The sequence below is a fragment of the Pogoniulus pusillus genome (assembly GCF_015220805.1).
Source record: "Pogoniulus pusillus isolate bPogPus1 chromosome W unlocalized genomic scaffold, bPogPus1.pri SUPER_W_unloc_1, whole genome shotgun sequence".
In the NCBI taxonomy this organism is placed as follows: Eukaryota; Metazoa; Chordata; class Aves; order Piciformes; family Lybiidae; genus Pogoniulus; species Pogoniulus pusillus.
In genome coordinates, this window is record NW_026974535.1 from 1,773,409 (window position 1) to 1,786,925 (window position 13,517).

Genomic DNA, 13,517 nt, shown 5'->3' on the forward strand with positions numbered 1-13,517 from the left:
TCAAGGGCATGAGAGAGGAATGCTCATGTACAAGCCATCCAAACAGTAGCCAACAATCTGAACATAAGTAACCGTTGGATTTGTTCAATGCTCCACAGAAGCAGCCTGGAGACGCTGTTGCTTGGGGTACTGATAAGTGATCTCAAGCAATGGAACTGGCCTTATAACGAGACAGATGGTAGGCATTGTAAAAAGACAGGGGACACAATGCCTAAGCACCGATTTATTTTGACTCCCTTGAAGAATATCAGAATATTATACCGGAGTGACAGTAGCTTTGCCACAGAAGGGAATGGGAAAGCAAGGAGATGACTCAATGTGAATTAGCTGTCCAAGCGATCCAGTTCTTTACTGAGAGCATCAGACTTCACATTACAAAGCACATACTTTCAGTTAGGGTGAGAAAAGTGAGTGCACCCATCATGCAACGTGGTACTGTTCACTAGCATTTGGTGCATCTAAATATTTGAATATGCATAATCCTCCCTACTTGCGGTTACTGTTAAAGCATTTAGTGCACCTAGATATTGGAATTTGCATATTCCTCCTATTTCCCTCCTACTCTGCACACAGGCCCACAGAAGCTGTTTATCAGAAGGCTCAAGGACAAATTCCTCTAAGCTTCTTCACACACACAGCGCTGTGGTTTACTGCAGTTCCAACGCTAAGACCTCACATCCAAGGCTTGATTGTACAAGCTTCTAGGGGCTCATGCCCCCCATTTTTCAGCCAGTTCCCAACACTTTGCTGTAGGGAATTTCTCTGGGGACTTTACGGAGTCAAATGTAACTGTGTAGCACTCCATAATCAGGCAAATTACTCAGTGATGGGGAGTCCTTGGCCACCCCAACCAGGATGTAGACTCAGTACTTTGAGTGAACTGAGAAGCAACATGACTGGAGCCAGTTTACCCTCAGGATTTTGGTGGTTATGCAGAGATGGGAAAGCAAGGAAAGGATTGCCAGGGTATTGGACAGGTCAGTGTACAATAGGGTATTTAATGCCAGCTGTTCAGATTCACAATTGTTGGGGAGGGGAAATTAATTAATGCGAGATGATATTTTTCAAAATTAATATTGTTTATTAATTTTGCTATTCAGAACTCTTGCCACCCCCAACCACTAATTTTAATAAAATTTTGGTTCTTACACAGTTATGGAAACATTCTATGGATATAATCTACATCTAATATAACCAGCAAAATACATAAACATTAATTGAACTGGAAGAGACTATTCCTGCGGTCAATGCCCCTTGCAGTCAAATATGCCATTTGCCCAGTAGATGGACCTAAGCTCTTTCTGCTCTATGGCAGAAAGCAATAGAGAATTACAAAGAGGCATTTAAGCATTTACAGATTATTATTACTACCCTTGCGGGAGCCAGCCACAGTCCAGACAGTGGCCAAATGCTTTCAGGGGATTCTGTCTTGTTGGACATTGAGTCTTGAATCTTCCCGGCTTCTGAGGAAAGGAGGCAGACAATCTCTGACCTTGTTCTCCTGGCATCTTCTGGACCATCTGTGTATATGTCCAGGAATTCTAGGCAGGACCTTCAGGTGCAGAGGCAGATGTCGTGCAGTCTCAGCATGATGTCACGCTGGCTACACAGGCTGATCACATGCAGACATCCAGGGTCTGCTCCTGGTAACTCGTGTCAGTGGAGTTTACCAGGCAAGCAATAAGGCAGTGTGCAAGAGCAGCACGGCTGGGCACAGCAGAGAGACCAGGCAAAGAGCAGGGAAGCAAAATAATGAAGCAAAAGCACATTATTCACCTGCGTATCTCCTTTTATCAATGTGGGCCAAGATTAATTGCCCTTTGGACACAAGAACAGCAAATCAGGGTGGCAGTTAGCCAAACCTTACCATATTAGGCAAAGCCATAGGCTCGCTTTTCCCTAATTTGGGAAAAGCACAGGCCTTGCACTAGGCAGGCACAAGTCAAGTGTGTGTACCTTACACCACAGGACCCTGGGCAGGCCAGACTCTATGGCTCCAGGTCCTTTTGTGTCCGTTTCTGCACTTGCCTCTCTGGTGGATCAGAAAAACATGCCTAGGCAAGGCAGGACATGTATAAGCCTATTTTGGGCCTATGAGGCCTACCACAACAACAATACAATGCAGGCCCCTACTGGGATACTACGAACTCTCTGGAGAAAGGTAAGATCAGTTCCAAACAACTCTCTTACAGATAGACCCATCAGGTTCCATAGCTTTGTCAGATGGTTTATTCTGGGAATAGGGGTAAGCGAGCTAGAAAAGGCAATCATAAATATTTCAGTGATCATGAAAAGAATAATTGAACCATAGACTCTATACAAGCCCTACAGAAAGAAGTCACCTCGTTAAGCCAAATAACCCTACAAAATCAAATGGTGATGGACCTTTTGACAGCAAAGGAAGGGAGAGTATTGTCGTGGAGGGCCTGTAGGCCCGAAAAGAGGCTTACTTATGCCTTGCCTTGCCTGGACATGTTTTTCTGCCAGGACCCTAGTTGTAAACATGTTGAGTAAGTCCCCACACACCCAGCTCATGTCTCCCTGGTGTAAGTCCATGTGATCCACATATTTGGGAAAGTCCAGGCAAGCAGCTTTTGCCTATTATGGTAAGGTTTGGCTGACTGCCAACCTGATTGGTCATTCTAGTGGCCAAAGGAGCCATTAATCTCGGCCCACATTCAATAAATAGGGGTGCACAGGCAAACAACATGCTCAGACCCCGATGGCTCAGACCCCCACGCTCAGACTCCATTGCATAGCTCCGATGCTCAGAGGCTCAGACCCCCAGGCTCAGACGCCATTGCTCACACTTGGAGCCTCACTTGCAGCTCAGACCCCTGCATAGCTCAGACGCTCATGCTCTGACCCACTTGTAGCTTCCCTGCCTGCATACCTTAGTTGCAGAGCTCATTTAAGCCTGCCTTTATATACGTATATATGTGGAGCCTGTAGTCTCCTAAGCCAGCTGTGCACATCTGCACGCCACTGTGTTATCGGGACCAGATCATGCATTGCCTGCCTTTACCTAAGGAGCTCAGACTCCTGAGCAGCGTGCACATCCTGCATGCCTGCTGCCTATCATTGCCTGATAAGCGCCACTGGTCTCTGAGTTACCAGGAAGCAGACTCTGGATTGTCTGCATGCTATTGGCCTGTCTGGCCAGCTTTAGATTGTGCTGAGACTGCATGATATCCTACTCCTGCACCTGAGATCCTGCCTGCCTCAGAATTCCTGGACAAAGCATCCAGAAGAAGCCAGCAGCACAAAGGCAGAGACTGCATCCTTCGTCAGGAGAACCAGGTCAGAGACCAGTCGCTTCCCCAGAAGCTGGGAAGATTCATCCTTTCCCCTCAAGTCGGGAGGATTTCAGCCTCAAAGTCCACGGGCAGAGATCCCCTGAAGTTTGGACACTGGCATAGGCTGTGACGTAGCCCCGGAGGGTGAATTATAATTAATAAGAATTGTGAGTAAAGCTTAATGCCTCTGTAAATATAAGTTGCCTCTGCCATAGAGCAGGATCAGTTTCCAGCTCACTCTGCTGGACAAATAGCATATAGACCCCAAATGGCATTAAGCCACGGGGAAAACTCCTCTCTCTGTTTATAGTTTGAATGTTTGCTAGTTAATTAATAAGTCACTGTACATATTTAATCCTAGAATGTTTTCATAACCGTGTAAGAATCCTTTTAATATTAATATACAGTGGTTGGGGGTGGCGAGAGTTCAGAATATTGAGTCCAATAAATATATATTTTTATATAATATTATCTCACCCCAATTAATTTCTCCCCTGTGTGGGGAATTTTGTAGGGGCTGTTGCTTTGCAATCGATATGTAGGCGATTGGAACACAGTGGGTAAGACACCGGTCAGCCCAAGGACACTGTGTCCGCTTCGTGCTTTCTATGAAAAAAAGCAGGGTTGGCCTGAGGATGTTGCGTCCTTGTGATACAGCTGTGCAAAGTAAAACAAGTAATGAATCAGTCATGAATATACCTTAGAACAAAGGATCTGCACATCTGGAAATGTAGGGTTTGATATATGAGCACACGTACTGCTTATAAAAATACCTTTTTTTGTATCTACTAATGATTATGCTTTAAACCACAAAAATGTATTGCATGGACCAATTAGAAATCGACATGTAATCCTGTAATAGTATAAAAAGCCTTCTGATTTGTGTATTAAACGTTTTACATTTACAATCCATATTGGATTCTGTAAGTCCATTTCCTCAACTTTGGGAACAGTCAGCATGCTAACAGCGCCTAACAGCGACATCTGGTGACCCCCGACGTGATCAGCAAGAGACCTGATACCCGGGAAGAGAGCTGAGCTGACTGCAAAGCGGGGAAAAAGAAAAGAAATTCCGCGGCGGCTGCGGCCGGACGTCCGAGAGAGGCGTGAGTGGTACCACGGATTTTCGACTCAGCGGGTGAGTCGGCTGCCTTGAGCAGGGAAAAGGCGCGGAATGGGGAATACGGCCCCGGGAATAGAAAAAGCTTCTGTTGAAGCCTTGTTGAAATTTGGACAGAAAGCTGGAGACCCGCTGGATCGGGCTCTAGTGACAGATTTGTTGTCTTGGGCACGCCGTAGAGGCTTACTCAAGGAAACTGCACAAGTTTTTAAAGACGAGACGTGGAAGCATATAGGGGAGGAAATATGGGAATCTGTCCAGACTGATAATAAAGAAGCAAAAAGACTTGCTTCAACCTATCGACAGATCAGTCTCTTAGTACAAAAAATAGGGGCGGAGGCAGAAGTTGAAGCAATAATTCAGACCATCTTGAAAGACGCTAAAAATAAAGTAACATCGGGATCGGGGGCGGAGACAAAAACTGCCGCGGAGACAAAAACTGAGATAAAAACTGTTTGCCCTGCTACCCAAGGTCCTTACAATTATCTCATTCCTGATTGGGACCCCGATAAGGGAGCGGGAGGTTCACAAGTCCCCGAGCCTATGGAAGTGGGACAAGCGGTACCATCAGCTCCGCAAATAGATCCTGCAACTGTCCCTCTGCCTCCTGAGGAAGAGGAGTTAAAGACTCTTTTACATGAGCAGGCAGATGCAATGACTAAACTATTTAATGAGATGCAACGGTTGGATAAAGGTTCCAAATCAAGGGTGGTTAAAGAGAGTTATCGCAAGGCGCATAAGTCTATTGTTGAAGGTCTGAAAAATATTGAGAAACAATTAACAAAGATTGAGTCTGGTAATTGTGTTCACCCTGCTGCTGTTACTGAAGAGAAAAATACAGATGGTAAAATGTCAGTGGAAGGGGTTCGTCAACGGGTGTTACAAAGTATCAGAGATGGTGAAATGAACATAGAGGAGGGCGATTGGTATTTGCGGTCTAAGTATGGTTCAGAAGCGAGACTGTCTGCGGAGGATAAGAGAAAGCTTGCAGATTGGTTTGCATTGTATCCTCAGTATAAAAGGAAAGAGGATTCAGCAAGTGGAATGGTGGATGATGTCTGGAAGTGGTGGAGAGGGAAAGCGAATGAGGAAAAGTCAAAGGAGACTCCTAAACAGAGAAATTCTGATTACATCCCGAAAGATCCCAACTTTGACATGTCAAACCGGTGGAAGGGAGTTGTAACCAATGCTGAAATTACTGGGGATTTTCAGTTTACAGCTGCACCAGTAACTATTGATAATAATGGACAGAGAAACTGGCAGCCTATAGATTGGACCACAGTTGCCAAAATACAGAAAGCAATTTTAGATTATGGAATAGACAATCGACTGGTCAGAAGACAGATGGAAACATTTATAAAACATCAGACACTAATACCCACAGACATTAAACATCTGTTTGAACTGATGCTGGGACCTACGAGTTATATGATGTTTGTTAACAAGTGGCAGGAAAGATTAGAGCAGAAACAGCTTGATAACTTGACACTGCCGCACGGAGATCCCTTACGGGTGGCCTCCCTAGAGCAATTAATGGGGAACGGTCAGTACGTTGACCCACAGCGGCAAGCTGCGCTAGACTTGCGAATTCTGGCTCAAAGCAAAGTGGCTGCCCTTGAAGCTTTCGCCAGTTTGCCACAGGTCGGCACTCCAAAACAACCATACTTGCAAATTAAACAGAGAGACTCTGAGTCATTTATGGCATTTGTTGACAGAATTACAGAAGGTGTTGAAATGGCACCTGACATTCCAGCCAACATGAAAGAGACATTGGTAAAAGAGATTGCTATGCAAAATGCCAATGCTGCATGTCGGAGGTTAATTGCCACTTTACCCCCTGCTGCTTCTTTACTGCAAATGGTAGAACAATGTTCTCGAGCCCCGATGGAAGAAGAGAAGGAAAAGGCTCGAATTCATGCCTCTGCATTAGCAGCTGCATTGTCCAAATGCTCGCCACAAGGAAAGGGGGACAAGGGCTCAAATCCTGTATGTTTTAAGTGTGGACAGACGGGACATTTTAAAAAGCATTGTCCTACAATTAAGGCTGTTACTAACCAAGTATCGTCGATGAGTTCTCCATTCGCAGGAACCTGCAACAAGTGTGACAAGTTCGGACACAGAGCGTCAGACTGCAAATCCCGATTTAAGAAGGATGGAACACCTCTTGTGCCCCAGCAGGGAAACGGGGGAGGCCGCGTGGGGGGCGCGGCTCAGACCTCATCTTAAGCGACCGGACCCCCCACAACGGAGGCTGCCTCGACGATCTACTCGCCGCCACCAGAGGAAGCGCTGGCCTCGATTTGGTCGTAAGTGAAACAATAACAATCACAACACAGGAGGTTACACTAATCCCTACTACCAGTAAAGGACCATTAGGGTATGGACTTTCTGCCTTGCTAATAGGAAGATCTTCAGCTACAAGAACTGGAATTTTTGTACAACCAGGATTAATCGATAGTGACTTCACAGGAGTTATTCACATTATGGTTAATGTTTTTAAACCACCAATTACCATTCCAAAAGGCAGTAAGATAGCACAATTGATTCCTTTCAAAGCCTGTGTACCACATTCAACACCTAAAATCAGAGGAACAGGAGGGTTTGGGTCTACAGAGCCACTAATAGCTTTCTCTGAGGTGATAACTAACTGAGTGGCTGGAGAGCAGCCAGGAGGAAAGGGACCTGGGGGTACTGATAGATAGTAAGCTGAAGATGAGACAGCAGTGTGCCCAGGTGGCCAAGAGAGCCAATGGCATCCTGGCCTGCATCAGGAACAGTGTGGCCAGTAGGACAAGGGAGGTTATTCTTCCCCTGTACTCAGCACTGGTAAAGCCACACCTTGAGTACTGTGTCCAGTTCTGGGCCCCTCAATTCAAGAAAGATGTTGAGGTGCTGGAACATGTCCAGAGAAGGGCAACAAAGCTGGTGAGGGGCCTGGAGCACAAATCCTATGAGGAGAGGTTGAGGGAGCTGGGCCTGTTTAGCCTGGAGAAGAGGAGGCTCAGGGGTGATCTTATTACTGTCTACAACTACCTGAAGGGGCATTGTAGCCAGGTGGGGGGTGGCCTCTTCTCCCAGGCAACCAGCAATAGAACAAGGGGACACAGTCTCAAGTTGTGCCAGGGTAGGTATAGGCTGGATATTAGGAGGAAGTTCTTCACAGAGAGAGTGATTTCCCATTGGAATGGGCTGCCCAGGGAGGTGGTGGAGGCACCGTCCCTGGGGGTCTTCAAGAAAAGACTGGATGAGGCACTTAGTGCCATGGTCTAGTTCACTGGATAGGGCTGGGTGATAGGTTGGACTGGATGATCTTGGAGGTCTCTTCCAACCTGGTTGATTCTATGATTCTATGATTCTATTGGGGGCTTCCCGCCTTTGAGGGTTCCCGCCTTGGAGTTCGTGCCGCTTGGAGTTCGTTACTGCCTGAACCTTCGTGCTTGCCTGAGAGTTCCCCCACCTCTCTCACCTCACCTGGATACAGAGAGATCTTCAAAGAGTGCTTCACCTATTGACACTCTTTGTAAGCTTAACGACCCTTAATGGTCCACCTGCAGCTGCTGAAAGGGAATGAGAGAGAGACAGACTGCTCGAGGAAGTCAGCCTGATCCTGAGTTATTTTGGCTCAACTTTATTAGTAAGAAAACGCTATTAATTAATAGCTAAAGCCTTTTCCAACTTCTGACTTCCAAAATAGTCAGATTATCAATGGCATTCCTGTAGATATTCTCAAGCAACCGAATCTGCTAATTAAACTAAATCAATCTTTGTATATATAGTTTTGGGGGCAGGTTTTGGGAAAATAAAATAACTCTATTTTTATATAAAAATTCCCAACTCAGCCACACATTAATTTTCCTGCCTCCACAACAATGAATCATTAGATATGCAGCACAACCAAGACATACACCACAAAACAGAAGAGTTCAGATACAAAGGCACACATTTCTGCTCAGAATCGGTAGATTTCCAGAAGAAAATGAGCGATTTTCACAACAAACTAGCAGAGCTCAAAATCAGAACAGTAGTTTTCTCCCATAAATCATTAGGTATGCTTTTGAGTCTGATGCTCTCAATAAAGAATCGGAGCTTGGATATCTAGCTCAAATTGAGTTGTCTCCAGTTCCCGTCCCGTCCTGCGAGTGGCGCATGAACATCCCTGGAACTCTGACCTCCCTGCGCCACGGACCCCCCCCCCCCCTCGCTGATCTATGCCATTGGGACCCACGCAGCTAGACCCACACCGCTGTTTCAGTGGTGACCTACTGGACCCCCTCCCAACCCGACCCCCATCCTGCTGCGACAGTGAAGCCATGTTTCCAAAGAGGAGATGTTCCGGCCAAGCGGGAGGAAGGCAGCAAAGTGGACATTGATCCTCACCGGCTGCAGCAGCAAAGCATGAGAAGATGCTGGCTGCGGAGGCTACTGGATGGATATAGAGGTAGCGGTTTCTTTTCTTTTGTGCTTTTTAGAAAAGCATGGGGCGGCAGTACAGAAGAAGAAGGTACCCGGACTTTTCAGCCTATGGCTATGCGCTTGGGCCCCCTTATACTTTGCTAAAGGAGAAAGACAGACTTCCATAGTCTGTTACAAGATGCGGTGTTAGAACGGCGAAAACAAAAACTCGTAAATGATATTAAGAAACATAAAATACAGCAAGATTTGGTGGCTACTGCCATCTGAAAACTGCATAATACTAACGACTCAGAGATTCCCCCTGTGATGGTTTGGGTATTCCCCGCCCCCCCACACTTTAGAAATCACCCAGACTAGTCTCAGTCGGCTCTGGGAATATAAATGAAGCTATTTATTTACAGCCAGCACAATATACAAGCAGATATTTACAATATATACAGTTATATACAGAAATATACAAGGTAAAAGGTAATACAGAAACACAACTCCTCTCCCAGAAACCTGAGTCCCCAGGAGGGGCTCTCAATCACCCCTGCACCTTCCCCCTGCCCCTCTCAACCTTACCACAGTCCCAAGGAAGAATAGAGGTTCAGCCAAGAGCTTAAGAAGCAAAGGTGAGTGGAAGGTGAGGTTAGGGAGATGTAGCTCAATCAGAAACCCAAGGCAGAGCGCGACAAAATGGCAAGAGTGTTATCTAATATTTTCATTTCTTCTTCAGCAAGACTCTGAGGGGAGTAGACATCACCATTGTTTTACTTTCACAGCCTATGATCTAGTTCTTCTCACCAAAACATTCTAGCTAGCTTCAAACTAGCACACCCCCGCCAAGTTAAATTTTTTGACCAGCTAAAACCCGTCATGCCGAACCTCGAGCGTTCCTGTTTTATGGCTTCTGCGGCAGCCGCAGCACTTCTGGCGCAATCCGAAATGTCATCTCTGTCGCCTCCTGGTAGTTCCATGCTGTCCGCTGAAGCCCTGAATTCAACTCTCACCCCCCCCAACCCCCGCCCTACTCCCCCTAACCCCCACCCTGCCCTCTACCGAGAATGCTCTATGCCAGACCCGCAAAGCAGCTTTAATTGCCTCGGAATCTGACGATCAAGACAACAGTCAGCCTTCAGAGTCCAATGATGAAACTGACTGCAAATGTAAACTTGCAGAACGTCTTATAAGGAAAAGATCTATGGACAAACAGAAAAAACTTGCTTGCCCTGTGGCTGTTCAAATGTATGCCACTCCTACTCATACGCAGGATATGCTTACCCATCCACCACAGCATATAATAGCCTCTGACACTGCTACTGACAGAGACTGGGAAGCAGTCTCAACCCTCGGTTCTGTGTTTACGTTTCCTGTAACGATTCAGCAAGGACCGACTGGCCCCCTTGCCTCTCACACACTGTTAAATTGGAAACTGCTCACTCAGTTAAGGAGCACTGTCTCTTCTCATGGATTGCACAGTACACCAGCCACACAAATGTTAAATTTTATTTGGGGATCATCTGTTTTATGTGCAGAGGACATAAAAACCCTCTATAGGTTGATTATTACCCCCTCTCAGATGATGTCTCTTGATGGCAACTGGCGTGTGCAAGCAACAAGACTGGCCAGCATACCACGCCAACAAGGAGACCCCTTACATGGTGTCACTGTGGATCACCTTTGTGGTACAGGTCATTTTTTTCATGTAGATGCACAATTACAATTCCCCACTCAAGTACAACAGGACAACGATGGATATATCTCATTTAGCCATGTCAGCAGTTCCATCTGACCCACGTGCACCCCCATATGTCCTATGCCTCTTTTATTGATAGGGTGGTTGCTTCATTGAATGCAAACCCAGATATGACTGAGGAATTAAAATTACATCTGTTAAAGACTGTGACTTTTGAAAACACAAATGCAATAACTAAGGCTATACTAGTTAACCTTTCCCGGAATTCATCTGTAGAAGACACGCTTGAAAGAGTATCCCGTTTACCAACTGCTGATTCACAAGCCTATGTGGTGGATACCTTCGAAAAAACCATAGACAAGCAGACTCAAGTCCTAGCAGCAGCTCTGACCCCCCTACACCCAGTCTGTCAGCAAGAATCACGAGAGTCTCGACATTCTTCTATTATTTGCTTCAAATGTGGGCGCCCCAGCCATGCACGTGTACAATGCCCTGCCACTTTCATACGCTGTAAAAAATGTACTGACCATCATCATGCTACCAGAATGCTACCAGAGCTTGCCGACTGCAGGGAAGCTACAGACCCACTGCGCAGTACAGCCACGCTACGACACAAGTGGCTGCTCAAGTTTACAACTCCAACCAGCCACAGTCAGCAGCTTCGGACTGGATTTGTTTGTTAACAGCAGTAGAGGTTACCCTCATCGACACTCATCCACAAAAAATACCTACCCCTGTAAAAGGCCCGATAATTTTTAATAACCAGCTCTATGGAGCCTTACTTTTGGGATGATCATCATCAAGTTTAAAAGGACTTTTTATTTTACCTGGACTCATTGATGCTGATTTTACTGGGATAATGCACATCATTGCTCAGACAACTTTTCCACTAGTCTACATACCGGCAGGCAGTAAAATTGCCCAGCTTATACCACTTCCTAATTTGTCAGCTGCTCTTACTCCTGCATCTCAAAATGCGCGTGGAGAGCAAAGTTTTGGATCTACAAGACAACTAGCAATGTTGACCATGCCTATGGGCCAACGGCCAATAGTTACAGCAGAATTCTCCAATGGACAAATGAAGCTACAACTTAAAGTGCTATTGGACACTGAGCAGACATTTCCATCATAACAGCACTAAAATGGCCTCCTTCCTGGCCAACCAGAAATGCCATTAAGGGTATTGAAGGGGTAGATGGAGCAGTAGCAGTTAAAAGAAGTGACCAGCGCATTTTTATAACCATTGACAATCGCACCGCCTCTTCCTTCCTAACAATTATGCCATTACCCCCAGGAGTCAATGCCTTAATTGGCAGAGATGTCTTGGACCAACTGGGTATGGTGCTGACTACTGACACACAGGATTTTTATTAGCGGACACTGCTCCACAGTCTTTCCCCATTCCTCTCAAGTGGATAACCGATCAACTCGTGTGGGTAGAACAGTGATCGCTGACACAAGAAAGACTGCTTAAAGCTAAGGAGTTGGTACAGGAGCAATTACAAGCAGGACTCATATGGCCATCTACTAGTCCATGGAATACTCCGATTTTTGTAATCCCGAAGAAAACAGGGAAGTTCCGTCTTGTTCATGACTTGCAGGCAGTCAATGCCCAGTTGCAAGACATGGGTGCATTACAACCAGGCCTACTGCACCCTCGATGTTACCTGAGAATTGTAATTTGCTCATCATAGATTTAAAAGATCGTTTCTTTGCAATCAAGTTGCATTCTGATGATTGCCAAAGGTTCGCGTTTACGGTTCCCACAATAACAGACAAGCTCCTGCTAAGAGATATGAATGGAGAGTTCTCCCACAAGGGATGAAGAATAGTCCAACTTTGTGTCAACTATTTGTAGATGGAGCCCTTTGCCCTTTGCAACAACTGTGGCCTAAAACTCTAATATATCATTACATGGATGGCATCTTATTAGCTCAGGAGAAGCCTTTCTCCAAACAACAAGGGATTCAAGTACAACGACAACTAGAACAGGAGGGACTAAAGGTTGCTCCAGAATAAGTACAAAAACAGGCTCTATGGAAATATCTTGGATGGGAAATTACTAACAGTAGAATTAAACCACAAAAGCTTCAGTTCCATCCTTGAATGATGCTCAGGAGCTCATGGGAAAAATACAGTGCTTGCGACCACTCATTGGGTTTTCCAACGAAGATTTAACAACTTTGCACCCACTTCTGAAGGGCACCGACCCGATCAAATCCATCACTCTTACACAGGAACAACAGCAACGGGGACTGTAGGGATGGGTCCTGGGAGACCGGACAGCTCAGACGAGCGACGAATCTGCTGCTCGGAATACAAGCCACCACCCTCCCCTGCCTCCCTCCCTCTCTCCCGTCTTTTTCTTTCCCTTGAAGTTGCTGCAAACGCAACTGTTCCATTCTTAAAGAAACAGGCTTAATTTGTGATAGCTATTTTGTGACTTGAAATTCTGATGATATTTCTGGTTTTGTTTATGGTGAATCTTAGAGTTTGAGAGTTTACTGGATAAGATGCTAAATGGTTATTAATTGTACTAGAATTTTTAGGATGATTTTAACAGCATAATGAGCCTTAGGTAATTGCAATAGAGCATGTTTAGCACTTGGTAGGTATGTCTTGGGTTCAAATGCAAGTTCCCAGAGACTCTAATAAATTTAATAGACCCAATGACAATTTATAGAATTTATAGAATGCCCTCCCCTCTTCCCCCTCCTTTCCCAGAGATAGAGAGAGAGGTAAGCACACCCAAATAAATCAATCTCACTCGATTTGGAAGTTAAAAGGAAAAGTTTAACAATAACTTAGAAAAGGTATTGGAGGTAGGGGAGTTTACAAAGGATAAGGAAGGGAAAACAGCAAAATACAAAAAGGGATGGATACAACCCGAGCAATGTGATGGTGTCTCTGCCTCGTGGCTGCCACGTGGTGTGCTGGTATGCAGTGTGTGTGTATGTGTCGAGAGGGAGCGAAGAAAAGAGAAAGAGACAGGAAGCTCCTCTCTCTTTTA